Genomic DNA, 13,027 nt, shown 5'->3' with positions numbered 1-13,027 from the left:
GGAAAAAAGAAGGAAAAAAAAAAAAATTCCTTAATGGAATTTAAGAACTTCATCAGTGCAGCAATGGACAAAAGTGTCTGACTTTCTGAGTTCCTTGTGTCGCAAATCTTCTTTGCTACCAGAGGAGAATAAGGAAAGGCTGCAGTACTCATTCAAGGATTTGATTGATTGTCCAGTTGCTAAGAAATGTACACATCCAGAATTCAGGTAAGGCTAGCAGCCCCCGTTCATTGAGTCAAGAGGTTGTGAGTGTTTTGTGGGCGTCTCATGATGCAATGGATAAAGGCATGAGTTCTTGCTGAGACCACCACCATTATAAACTAATTAATTTTGAAATTAATTTGTTAAACCATAGTTAAAAATAGATCTCAATTTACAACATAAAAGATGCAGTTCTTAGGAATCTTGGTGGAGCTTTATCATGGATGAAATCTATGGCTGAAGCCTCCTACAACTTTGTGCGAAAAAAAGATAAGTGAAGAAATACAATCTGATTACAGTCTATCTGCAACTTATTTGATATAATCAAACAAGTTCTAATGGAATTTAAGAACTTTATGGGCACAGCAATGGAAAAGTGTGACATTCTGAGTTCCTTGTGTTGCAAATATTCTTCACTTCCGGAGGACAAAAAGGAGAAGCTGCAGTACGTACTCATTCAAGAGTTTGCTTGATTGTCCACTTGAAGAGGTTTGGGAATTGTTAAGTGACATGAATTTTTTTTCACAGTGTTATGAAATGGTAGCTGATCTAAAAGGGAGTGGAAAAGAAAATTTCATCTTGGTATACTCAAAGGTTGGCTTGAGTGTTTCTGAGGCCTATGTCAAAACGAATAAGCTACGATCAATTGCTGATATGAATGTTGTTTTCCTTAGTATGCTTTTCGATTTGGTTATTAATTATTGGTGTGCTACATCATGTAAACTGGAATGAACTAACCAATTATACCAACAAAACTCATGTTACGTTACAACTTAAGCTGTTATACAATATAAGAATGGATACACAGCCTTAAGTATACACAATACAAGAAACCCTAGTTTACACTTCTCTGCAATCAATAGGATAGAACCGTCAAATCACAATGCAGCTTCACTTGATGAACAAACTAGGTTTCCAAAGCCTTGTCACAGCCAAATACACTTGCTTGAATGGAGCACACAGTTAGATAAGCAAGGTAACTCATGAACAGCTCCCAATAAGCTTAAACCCTGTTAGCATATATGATACCACAATTTATGGTATGACTTACCATAATAGCAGAGCTTTAAGGGTAAAAGGTTCACTTCACAATGCAGCTCCAAGAATGATCTGCAATTGCGTTCCACAGCTCTATATAGCTAAGATAAACTTGCTTAAGAGATAAACTCAGTGAAACCAGCAAGATATAGCAATGTAAGAACACAACAGCCTTATAATCTTCAAAACCCTAGTTTTAGCCTCTCAAGGGTAAAACTGGAATTTCACCAGAACCTGAAGTTAAACCTGGTTTCTGAAGCCTTGATAACTCAATACATACTTGCTCAACAGGTTGAAATAGTGTATGGAGCAAGATAAAATAATACAGGTTAAACGCTGGCTTTCAAGCTCTTCAAGGGTAAATCTGTCAAAACACATGAAACATGTGCTAATACAGGTTCTCACGGATTCACACAATCATTTTAATCTTTCACAGACGATGTTCTCAATTAACTCAGCAAGGATGGAACAATGTACCATAAAACTATAACCAAAAATAGCTCTCAGCAGGTTATGTTTGCAGCTCCTGTAAAGCCTCTGATCAGAGGGTATAAAAGTAATTCTGTGATGTCTCGGGCCTTAACAATGCTCTAATAATCTTGAATCATAATTATAAAAATGCTCAGATAGTCATTATAACGATTCAAACATGATATCTCAGGCTTAGTTCACATATCACAGAGATTAGGCTTAAAACCCTAGTTTATGAGGTTCACTATACCAGAACTTGAATGGGTCACGTTCTTGGTAAAGTATCAACTTTATTAGCTTTAAATCAACAATTTATTCATGCTTATATGGTGTACATGATGTTCACAGCATGAATTCAACATGTTTAACATATTTCAGTTGTATTTGCACCAGAAAAACACATTATACTGAGGTTAGAGACTTGTAAAACAAATGCAGCTAGGATATGAAGATAAACTTGATTTCTGAAAATGTAAATTGATAAAACAAACTTGCCTCAACCTTCACTTGGCACTACAAATGAAGCAAACCAGAGTTGCCCTTTCAATCCAGAATTCTGCACCAGAAAATCAGCTGCAACTGTCCCCTTCTTGATCTTCATATGAAGCACTCATGATAGATGATTTTTGGGATTAATTTTGGTTCTCTAGGTTAATTAAAATCCCAGAAATACTTGAGACCTTGAGCTTGCAACCTTGCTCAGAAATGCTCTCAAGGGCTCACATTAAGCTCTCTGGCTGCTGTAGCTATGAAGTCTATACAGCAGAACATACAAAGAGGCTTGATAGCTTGTTGTGTCTTTGTAGTGAGGTTTAGGTATTCAATATGTAGTGCAGCTCTAATTGGAGTTCAAGATATTTTCTCATAGCTTGATATCATCATATTAAACTTGCTTGTATCATCAAAACTCAATGCAATGCAAGTTAATAGCACAGATTAGTTCAATGACAGGTTTCAGCAAAACTTCTGCAGAATCATCTTATACATTCTGTATACTCTGTGACAAAAGGGCATCTTGGTAAATTTCCTTGAGACAGGGCCTTCTCGTGATTCTTATAAACTTGTTTCAACAAAGTAAGCTTGCATAGTTTATGATTAGCCCACAGAATACAAGTTATACACAGAAGTCTCTCAGGTTAGACTAATTTCTGCTGAAACCCTAGCTTACACAAGGTTGACATCTCTAAAACCTCTTGATCAATTTTCAGTGACCTCCCTTGTGAATGAATAGCCTTAAATTAACTTCATGATGATGTTCACAAGAAATCCACTCAAGCTCTGGCAAATTATTCAGCTTGTTCGAACTTGTTACAATCTTTACAAGCGAAGCTCAAGGTTGCTTTTGAATGAAAATGTTTAAGGACTTGGCCTCTTCTTGTTCAGGCTTATGAACATAAGAGGATTTCTTGCATCTTGTAGTTGGTACCATTTTAAGATTTTTGCAGACCATGAAAAAACTTTAGTATGGGCAAACATGCTTGAACGAAGCTTTGATTGGTTGAGTATATCAGATTTACATTCCGCTATTTCCAAGGACTCTTGAATAGTCCAATACTTGGCTCGATTCATTCGTACCCTTGACAAGATATCACTTTGACAATCCCAGATTAGCTTATTTTGCCTAACTGGTACAAAGTTCATATTGCTCACAAGTTTGGACATCCTTTCCATCTTATTCTGTAGAAGAGTGGATGTTCTTGTTATGTGGGTCATATAACATTTGTAATAAATTTTGAAATGTAAAACTTTTGAATTAAAAGAGTCGAAAAAATTCATAAATCATCTTGTGAAGTATCTTGTTTTTTCTTAAACTGGTCACCTGAAGGTTGATGGATATTTGGCAAAAATTCAGAGAGGTTTGCCATATATAGGAATCTTCCATCACATTGTCATTATAGTTGGGCTGATTTTCCTTGCTAGAGAAATGTATGTTGCTACTTGAGTGCAGCCTGAAAAAACTTGTGATACATACCCTAAGATCTTTAAATGATGTGAATATTTAAGCATTTTTCTATTTTATAACGAATAATTGAATCCATTTAGTCTACTATTATACAATTCAAACAACTCAATTCAACTAAGCTTTTTTCCAACTATATGGAGTTGGCCACTTGAATACTGTTTTGTCATCCCTCTCTAAGGCCATAATCTCAGTCAAACCCTATGCTATCATATCTTTCCTTATTATCTTTTTATATCAGCCCATGTTAGTTTTGGCTTTCCCTTGCACTATCTTCATTTTGGATACATCACTCTTCCTCTTGGTGCAATTATTCGTCTTTCATATTAATAGATCTTCTCTCATTTTTATCTCTGTAGATGCTACTTCAATTGTCTCAAGAATTTGTTCAGTTTTAATTCTATATCTTCTCGCCTTTCCATGTATCTATCTAAATATTCATTTCTGCCACACTCATTTATGATATTTCTACCATGATACAAAAAAAGACTACTATTATCTTCTCCATTATTGGGTGATCAAGTCATATTTTCTGGTTATGTTATCAAAATTTAAAACCTTATTGCTGACAGCAGACTAATATTTGGCAACCTATGCTTCTTATCTTACTTCAGGGGTGATAAAGAAGGGGATCGAAATTGTAGTGAGCTCACCAATGAAAAAGAAGAGCAAAGCAAGCATTTTGATGAGAAGCTGCTTTGGGAAATCCAGATGAAAAAATTGCAGCTGGGAGCTTGAAAACTTGAGAAACTAGCGAGTGTAACGTCGCTTCCACCAAAAGAAATGATACTGAAAATAAGAATGTTGGAAGAGATGCATAGGGGAAGAAACTTTGAAACCGGATAAATTTTGTAGACATAGGAAAGGAACGTTGCATGCGATCAAGCACTGCATTGTGAATGAAGTGGCTGATGTTGGTTAAGTCAGCATTAGCATGTCACAAGCATATTTGAATAATAAACATTTTTGAAAAAGAAGGCAGTTATAGATCTGTCAAGGATGGTTGCTTTTGTTTTATTTCTAATTATTTGTTTATTTTTTGATGGAAACTGCGAGATAGATATGAAACTTTGGTTAATAATCAATTCAATGTAAAAGAAAAACACATAGACGTAAGGGTTCTAATCTATTTTAATTGTCTAAAATAAATTGATGCAGTGGACTAGATTCAGAGTTGGAACTTTAGAGAGAAAATAGAGGAACTGGTACATAATTGACAGTAGCAGCAATTATATATATATATATATCAGAAATAATGGTAGAGCAAAAGCAAAGAGTATGGTCGACATTTAATTGATTCAGAAAAAATTAATCAAGAAATTAGCAGCAGAGTACTAAGCAGCAGCAGTCACACTACTGCCAACCAATCAAAACACAGCCAAATACACTTGCTTGAATGGTGTACACAGTTAGATAAGCAAGGTAACTCAAGAACAGCTCCCAATAGGCTTAAACCCTAAATTTAAGGGTAAAAGGGTCATTTCACAATGCAGCTCCAAGAATTATCTGCAATTGCCTTCCACAGCTCTATACAGCGAAGATACACTTGCGTAAGAGATAAAATCAGTGAAACCAGCAAGATATAGCAATGTAAGAACACAACAGCCTTATAATCTTCAAAACCTAGTTTTAGCCTCTCAAGGGTAAAACTGGAATTTCACCTGAACCTGAAGTTAAACCTGGTTTCCGCAGCCTTGATAACTCAATACATACTTGCTCAACAGGTTGAAACAGTGGATGGAGAAAGATAAAATAATCTCAGTTCACAATAGGCTTGAAACACATTAAACCCTAGCAACAGTAAAAACATCTTGTGAGAGTTTTTGATATTGCTGTGTTTAATCATGTTGGTATTCATCTCTATGCTTTGGTATTAGATGCTTCCCTTGTCAACATGAAGTCGAGAAAAATGCAGAGACATTAGGGTTCTAATCGATTTTAATTGTCTATTAAAGTCCGGAGTTGCAAGCATAAATTGATCCAGTGGACTAGAAATCAGAGTTGGAACTCCAGAGAGAAAATAGAGGAAGTGGAAGCTCAACTTTTTTCCCTTTGAAAGATGATACAACTGCCAAGTCCAAGTACTGTACATTTACACAAATAACATCATCTACAGAAATTAGCAGCAGTACACTACTGCCCTTGCAAAACAGAGGTGGAGAATGAGAATTGAAGATGGTAGGGGTTTTTTTTTTTTTTTTTCTCAATTAATTACCTATTGATTCTAGCAAGAAACCCGTGCACTCACATGACCAGCCTTTGACCTTCAAGGTGAAATCAGCTTACCAAGTAGCTTTAACATTGGTTCAGCATAGTAATAGCTCTTTTGTTAAGGCTGCAGTTATAACATATTAGAGCTTAAAAAAAAGGAAACAGAAGGAAAATTGAAAACTGACAATGCTAACAACCTCGGATCATAAATATATATACCTGCCCTCTTGGTACAGAAGTCCTTATTTCCAGTGATTACAAGTACAAAAGGTCTAAACACACCATTTTATACCATGAATGTTGAAGCAAAGGAAATATTTACAATATGTGTTCAATTTGGGACAATTAATCATCTTTAAAAGCAAAATTACAAAAACACCAAGGTGCCTTAGAATGTTCATCTGATTGATTCAGTAGCAGCCTCACTTTGAACAGTAACAGGACGAATCCATACAAAGTTGCACTTTGCCAGCCTCATCTTCGATCTGTTGGCCCTCTGCAGGAAGAGGGGTTGAGGGGATCCAGACCTGGTTTACTGGAACGCTGAATCCGACAGAATAAACCTGCTTGCACCTTCACTATAGCAGTCATCCATGCCAATGGCAACTGATCGGACTTTGTCTTCTCAGCACCATTTTACTTCTTCTCAGCCATGAATTCCTGAATTATATAGTTCAGCAAACTCGTCCCTCTCCAAATGATCATGTCTCTATGCCAACATTACAGAACTGTCAAGCTAAGTGGATAATAGCCAAATAGCGCTGCATAAAGGAGAGAACGAAGTGTTCATTATATGTGAAAATCTTTGGCAAGTATAAGAAGGAAGAAAAAGGGAAAAACTTACAGAGAATGATTGGAACATATAGTAGACAATGTTAGCATCCAACCTCTCCCGTATGGCCCTATTATCCCTTGGCAAAGCCAGCCCCTGTTCAATAGGTGAGACGCGATTGATGGTGTTTTTAAAACAGAATCATCCACCGTGACCATGCACTTAGGAAGGATGAACATTGGTGCCAAGGTTTAGCAGAGACCTGTTATCCAGAAATTGTCACAATCTGGATTTTTTTCTTCTTCTCAAGTAACTAGAATTTTTCCTAAGTATGAAGAATATTTGGGAGTAGTCAGGGAGTTTCATAAATAAATAAAAGTTCAGTTAATTCAATGGAAAAATCAGAGTAACTTAAAATTTCCAACAGCAATCATGGTATGGAAAATTGTAAAACAGGAGATAATAACACGTTCAATACCACTATATCAATTCCAAAATAAAGAAAAATTGAAACTTCCAGCATCAATACAAGATATATAAATAATATGCTAAAAACTTATTTTTGCTTGTTGAAAAGATCACAAAACTTAAATCTTTTTTCCCCTAGATCTCAATAACAGGAGGAATGCTGCAAAATAATCAAACTCCAGGAAAGGAATAACCTTACCATGGAAATTGGCCGTTATGATGAATCATTTCAATTTTTAGAATTGACATATTAACTAGGTTGAATGCTTCTAAAGAAAACCAAAGGACAACAAGAGGAAAATGAGATGCACAAACACCCACATGTGAGCGCGCACAATTTCTCTCTTTAAGTTTAAATATTCTTCCAACAAAAATAAGAGTTGCTTTATCCAAAAAGCCTTGGTGCAGAGCATGTTCAAAGTCCATTCATTATGGAGACTGTGCTTGAATATTCTGAATACATTCTAGCACTGCGGCACCCATGTGGGGCCCAAATACTTCTGATACGTAATGCCAGAAACGAAAATCTAAATTATTGTAACATATCAAAAAATGAAAACTGTGAAGTCCAAATGGTCATTCCATAGATAAGAATAGCTTGTTTTCCCAAAGCTCCTTATATTATTGGTCCATTCAGATAAATCCTTCATGGACTCAAGGTTACATCCTCCCAGTTCTTCAACTAAAATGGTTAATTTTATGAGAAAAACCAGATCTGAGATACAATCAAAATCAAATACAGTACTTCTAAAATAGATCTCTTCTCCTAGTTCTCTATCCTCCATCAAAACAAGTTGTTTCCTGCTTCCTCATGATGCTTAAGACAATCATCACAAACTCGTTTTGTAAAAGATGATTCCCAAATTCTATTAATATTTGGGGGGGAAAGGATTAGGTTACCAGGGAATACCTTTTCCATTAGTTGTTTGACGTTGCAACGAAGATTTGAGTTCTTGGATCACCTTTCACATTTATGTAGTAGGTAATCCTTAGCTTTTACCACCAGCAGCTAATCTTCCACATATCATTTAGATATCTCACTGAAAGTTTAATTTGAGTAGAAGATTGTACGAAATGGATGCTCAAACTTGGTGTGCAGAGTAGGAATCATTTCAAATGAACTCAAAATGCATAATTGCTATTGTACTCCAAATATTGTAATAGCAAATGAGGTGCAGCATCAAATTGAATGAATGCTATTGTACTCCAAATATTGTGAATGCTGCTGATGCACAATGTGGTTTCAAAACTTTCCATGAAGGCTAACTGCTAACAGTATCAGCCGAATTTAGCAATCTGAATAATCTGATTCATATTCTGAAAGCAGATTACAATCTGAATCATCTGATTCTCCATTTTTGAACCCATTGTCACTGAGTTCATTACTACAAACATCCTTAATCAATCCTCCTCAACAACAGAATCTCTGTTTCTCTTGCATAAGCCCCTGCTCCTATCCAGCAACCCTTCCTTCATCATACTTGCAAACTTTTCCCTGTTGTCAACAAGGGGGTATTTCTGGTTTACTTTATGACAGTTTGGGTGTAACGCTTCTTAGAAATGTATAACATGTCAGGATGGCGTTCAAACACCTTCATGAACGTCTGTGGCAAAGCCAGCGGTTTTCGGAGATTGCTCACATTCTTGTGCTCAGTTTCTTTTGTATGGGGATGTGGAGAAGCTCATGAAAGACACCAACAATCCTCTTCTCAGATACATCAGTACAGGGATCTAAGCATCCCATATGAAATGAGTTCAATTCTTGTTTAGTGAGTCGTCCTATCATAAATTGAAGGCTAAAACACTGTAAACACACAATACACGTAATGCCTGTACATACATAAACAGACCACATACACCCATGAGCACAATGAGAACCTTTAACATGTCTATAATTCAAAAACAACATTGTAAACGAGCAAGTACAATATATGTCCCTTGAATGTGTCATAAGTTTCTGAGTGATGCCGTAGACTTAGCACTGCTATGCTAGAGCAACAACAGGCCAGCTGAAGTGCACACCCATAAAAGATGCATTAAAATGAAATGTAGTCAGAACTTTATTTAAAGATAAGGAATCCAAAGTACTCTGAAGAGGATATAGTAGATTAGAGAGGCCTCATTGAATCCAAGAAGAACTTGGCTATATGAAGCAATCCAGCACTTTAAGCTGTAATTTTAATTTTTGATGTGCCAATTGAAAATTTCAGGTCAACATAAAAAAAGGAACATCAAAAGTAGCATGGTAACATGACACATCAAAACAAGATTAGTATCTTGCTATTCATGCAAAAATGGCAATAAAATGCCATGTAAAGTTTAAACCACCTTAGTACATCAAAATAGTTCATTTTGGTTGTATAGCTTCACAATCAAGGGAAAAATCGTACCTCAGGAGCAAAAGACCAGCATGCTTAAAAAGGTGAAAATATAGGAAAAACAGCACACAAGCACAGATATTCGGAATGGTCTCCTTTAAGTGATCATCTTGTAGGAGTTGTGGCTGCCATGCTAGCCTTATATACTATCCACAAAGATTATTAAATTGATATAGATAAAAGCAATCAAATCTGAAAGCAAAAATCATAAATTAACTCAATAATACAAACCCCGAAGGTGTATTTCTCAAGCCCATTCGAAAATCAAATTACGAATATCTTTTCAAGGACAAACATTCATTTGATTATAAACATAAATACTCAATAATCAACCAAATTATAAAGACGTGGTGTAAAGTCAAAATCTCCAATTAGATAGAAAGCTCTAAACATAAAGACAATTGTATAACCCAGAAATGCACCGAGGAGAATCACACAAACGTCTTTTGTTGACATCAGAGACCCGTTGAATTAATAAAGGGTGTATCAAAAAGATAAAAGCAAACACATTTGCAAAGGTTGGTCTTCAACTTCAAGGGAACAGAGTCGAGTTCAAAAAAAAATGAGACACATTCAATTTTTGGAGTAAAACCACGTTCCCAAATCATTATGAACAAAACTAAAATTTGTCTAAAACAATCAGACGATGGAGAACAAAAAATGAGCCAGTAAAGGAGTAAATTAAATGAATAAATGAAACCCACATAAAAATAAAAATAAAAACTTGAAAGCTCTGGAGAAACATGGAAATCGAGCACAAACATGTGGAAGCATATGTAACTCTCAAAATTGAAGCTCTCAATGTGAATTATCAGCCAAAATAAATAAATAAATAAATAAAAACTTCAACCAAACAAACAAAATCAACAATATAATCGAAATCTACGCCCTGACCTTTCTGCCGTGTCAATCTATGCCTTCGATGGTGAGGGAGAACGGTTGGAAACCGGAGAGAGAGAGAGGGAGAGGAGAGAGAGAGAGGGAGAGAGAGAGAGAGAGTATACTGGGTTGGGCTTTGGAGTTCAAGTTTGGACCAAATAGTATTACTCTGGTAACTGATGGTGGTACTGGGCTGGGCTTCGAAGTTCAAGGTTAGACAAAACCAGGTTAGGTTAACTATGCTTTTCATTACCAACCAGCTTATACTTGTCACCAATCAACCTTCGACCCTTCTCACTGTACCCGCATTGGAGATCAAATCATGCAAAACGCGCCACATCGACCGCATTGCAAATCAAACCATGCAAAACGTGCCACGTCACGCACTTACTAAACCGACATTGTTTTACATTTCAAAATTCACCTCTTGTAATTGTGTGGAAGTAATGTAAATGATGAAACCACTTTACACATATATATATATATATATATATATATATATATATGAAAATAATTTTATCTTATATTTCGAATTTCACCACTTGTAATGGTAAATTTTACTGAAATTTCAGTATCAGAAACTTGTAACATGAAGTACCCACACTGAAAAGAGGATTCCAGTTTTGTCTCTCAGGACAAATTATCTCTTTTTTTAATTTTTGGGAAGTTAATTTATGTAATAGTCGTATTGCTTCAAAAAAAAAAAAAAAAACGTAGAAAAAAAATTTATGTAGCTCACACTCATTAAATTATGTGTGAAACTAAATAAGGTGGATTGCAATACACGGCATGTTTCCTGTCATTCGGTGTATTGCTTCATTCGGTGTATTGTTCTGAGAAAGTCTGAAACTCACACTCATTGTGTGCTTTGGTCAAAGAATTTTCATTTCCAATCGTCCTACTCATTGAAAACTCTTGGGTTGTCTCACTGACGTGAGAAGTATAGAGAGAGATCAAAGAAAAAATCACAACTACAAAAATTGGTACGAATAATCACTTTTCATGGTGGATATTATTAGGATAATGTGTCAAATTATGTAATTATGTTTCTATTTTAGTGTAATTATTACTTTTTAAGTAGGGTGAATTACATTAAACCCTCTTTTTTTATCTGTGTTTTTTACTAAACCTCCATTTTCTATTTTTTTTGTCAAAAAACTCCTCTTCAACTATTAGAGGGGAGTGATTTAACTAACTTCCGTTAACTAACTATTAGATGGAGGTGATTTAATTCTCAAATATATATATAGCAAATAAATTTCAAGAAAAAAAACTTAGGCTTATATTCGAAAAAAAAATAAAAATTAGGCATTATTTCTGGTAGTGTCCCTTTAATAAATTTATATAAAATGAAAATTAATAAAAATCAAATAAATGAATGCACAATATAATTCTCAAATATATATCTATATATAGCAAATAAATTTCAAGAAAAAAAAACCTAGATTTATATTGGAAAAAAAAAACCATTACAACAACATGTACTTTTCTTCTTGTTCAACTTCTTTTATTTACCCATCATTATAATATTATATATAATTTGTATCATAATATAATAGTATATATAATATGTATCATTAAATATTATTTAAATATATTTTCATTTCCATTTAGCCTTCAGACCAATATAAGTCTAGGATTTTTTTTTTTATTTAGGAAAAAAATCTAGGTTTCTTTTTTTTTTTTTTTTTTTTTTTTTTACTTGAAATTAATTTGCTATATATATATATTTGAGAATTATATTGTGCATTCATTTATTTGGTTTTTTTTTTTTTTTCATTTTATATAGATTTATTAAAGGGACACTTCCAGAAATAATGCCTAATTTTTTTTTTTTCCAATATAAATTTAGGTTTTTTTTTTTTCTTGAAATTTATTTGTTATATATATATATTTGAGAATTAAATCACCCCCTCTAATAATTAGTTAACAGAAGTTAGTTAAATCACCCCCTTCTAATAGTTGAGGGAGGTTTTTTGACAAAAAAAAAAAAAAAAAAAATAGAAAAAGGAGTTTAGTGAAAAATATGGATAGAAAACGGAGATTTAATGTACTTTACCCTTTTCATACATTAAATATCATCTCTTTTCAATATTTACTGATCTTTTTTTCTTCCATCTAAACTTTCACATTTTCCCTCACACATTTTTTTTTTAATTCCCCTCTCGTTCAATTAAAATTACGACCAAGGAAATTCACATGTGAAAGTATCAATAAGTGATGCAAAGTTAACATGATTTGCAGGTAAGTTCATGTTTCAGGCGTTTAAAAAAATAAATAAATAAATAAATAAATAAAACATAAATAAGTGATGCAAAGTTAACATGATTTGCAGTAAGTTCATGTTTCAGGCGTTTAAAAAAAATAAAAAATAAAAAAAAATAAAAAAACATAAAATTGCAGTGCATGTGAGGGGATAGAGAGAAAAGTAAAAACACCATTTTGGTATTTTATCTTGTTTCAGTACTGTTTGGACAAATTTTCACTGTAGCGGAGGAAGTAGCCGGCCCAACTTGTTTCACGTATATAACATTTTAGGTCATTTTTTGGGCAAATTTTCTCTCTCCTCTCCTGATACTCTCTCTCTCTGCGATTCAAGGGCGATATCAAATACAACACCGAAGCTAGATTTTCATCACCACCGACCTA

General features: G+C 34.3%; 1 long non-coding RNA gene across 4 annotated transcripts; it reads right to left on the bottom strand.

The window, feature by feature from the left end:
- Window positions 1–6,068: 6,068 nt before the first annotated feature.
- Window positions 6,069–10,583, bottom strand: LOC132300839 (uncharacterized). 4 transcript variants are annotated; one of them, XR_009480599.1, is made up of 4 exons: window positions 9,512–10,583; window positions 8,032–8,951; window positions 6,726–6,978; window positions 6,069–6,642 (listed from the first exon to the last, which is right to left on the bottom strand). It is a non-coding gene; the product is annotated as an uncharacterized LOC132300839 (long non-coding RNA). The 4 variants fall into 4 exon arrangements; XR_009480598.1 differs by having other exon boundaries at window positions 10,394–10,582; XR_009480592.1 differs by having other exon boundaries at window positions 8,032–10,574.
- Between the last annotated feature and the right edge of the window lie 2,444 nt (window positions 10,584–13,027).

The sequence above is a fragment of the Cornus florida genome, unplaced genomic scaffold (assembly GCF_030987335.1).
Source record: "Cornus florida cultivar Cherokee Brave unplaced genomic scaffold, ASM3098733v1 CherokeeBrave_3.0.0_Hap2_Chr01, whole genome shotgun sequence".
Taxonomy (NCBI): domain Eukaryota; kingdom Viridiplantae; phylum Streptophyta; class Magnoliopsida; order Cornales; family Cornaceae; genus Cornus; species Cornus florida.
Note: the sequence above shows the minus strand (reverse complement) of the source record. Positions and strands in the feature narration are given on the sequence as shown.